This window comes from Octopus bimaculoides, chromosome 8 (genome assembly GCF_001194135.2).
Source record: "Octopus bimaculoides isolate UCB-OBI-ISO-001 chromosome 8, ASM119413v2, whole genome shotgun sequence".
Classification (NCBI taxonomy): domain Eukaryota; kingdom Metazoa; phylum Mollusca; class Cephalopoda; order Octopoda; family Octopodidae; genus Octopus; species Octopus bimaculoides.
Window position 1 is genome coordinate 59,152,158 of NC_068988.1, and position 1,576 is coordinate 59,153,733.

Here is a 1,576-nt window from a genome sequence, read left to right on the forward strand (position 1 = left end):
TTTCGAACAACGAAAAAAAAAAACAGACAAACGGGACATGCAACATAAAGAGTATACCCCTTCGTCAGTTGTCCCTGTTTCATCTACTCCAATTATATACGCTAATCTAGGACTTCCAAATGCTACATATATATATATATATATATATATATATATATGCATATGCATATATGTTTAGATGTGTGGAGGAGCTTGGCTTAGAGGTTAGGATGTTGGAATCATAATCGTAAGATTGTACGTGAGATTCATGGACCGAGAGATGCGTTATGTTCTGGAGTAAAACATTCTATTTCATGATGCTCGAATCCAGATGGCAAAAGAATTAAAAATTAATACTCTAATCGACCCGTATCATGACCAGGTAAAAATATGTATGTCAGAGAAACTTGGAAATCAGCCCCATACCTCTTACGGCATAATGTGGAGTAACGATATAGATATATCAAAATGTATGTAGAAGTATACACATTCCTTGTTTTCGTATGGACATCGTCTACCGCCTTATTTCACCTAGTAAACGAGGAAATTGATTTTGCAACAAATTTCACCCTGTAATTACAATTCAGTCACATCGTAGATAATTCGAAAATGCACAGGTGATGTTCACATTGCTCTTTTAAAACAATATGTAATTTAAATGTATATATATCGGCTGTCTCCTGTGACGATTAAGCCTCTCGAATTCCATTCAGAGGATACAGGTCAACTGGAGGATTTTATATCAAAAACCTGTCCATTTTATCATTCATTGAGATCGAGCCTGACATTATGGAAAGCAAAGAACATTTTATCTGTGGATATTATTATTTTGAATTTCAGTGTTTTTATAAAAGATTTCATAAAAATGAAATTTTATATAAGTAAATTTAACATTAATCAAGCTGTGTTCGATGTAAGGTTACTGAAAAGTCAAAAGAGTGAACGCACATAAATGAAATTTGCGAAATACAAATTGTCCAAATCAAGTTTTCCAATTATTTCAGATTGCAATTTCAAAATTGAACTAGAAAATTAGATTTTCATAACACACACTCTTTCATACTTTTGTAACTATATACATCCACCCTAGTAACTCTCAATGTTTTATCAGTAATGATATACATGTATCTTTCATTGTAATGTAGAAAATTTGGGGCACAGCTTGATGGTTTTATTCGAATAAATCGACCTCAGTATCTATAATTTTAAAGCCGGAATTTCTTTCGTCTACATACTATTCGGAAACGTTGAATTGCATAAGGAAACATACACCAGATGTCAAGCAGTAGAGTGGAGAGACAAATATAATTACAAAAATGAACACACGCACGTATATACATGTATATTATATTATTTATTATTTCAGTCATTTGACTGCGGCCATATTGGAGCACCACTTTAAAGTGTGTTAGTCAGAGAAATCTTCCCCAAAACATTCTTTGTAAGCCTCCTACTTATTCTATCGGTCCTTTTTGCCAAAGTTACAGGAACATAAGTACATTAGCATCGGTTGTCAAGCGATGGTGAGATGGGGGACAAACAGACATACACACACGTAAATATATGCATATACATACATACATACATATATATATAT

At 33.0% G+C, this 1,576-nt stretch overlaps 1 protein-coding gene across 1 annotated transcript in view; it reads right to left on the reverse strand.

Annotated features, from left to right (window-relative positions):
• Window positions 1-1,576, reverse strand: part of LOC106870912 (orexin receptor type 2) — a 355,794-nt gene that overhangs the window by 16,130 nt on the left and 338,088 nt on the right. The window lies entirely within an intron of this gene.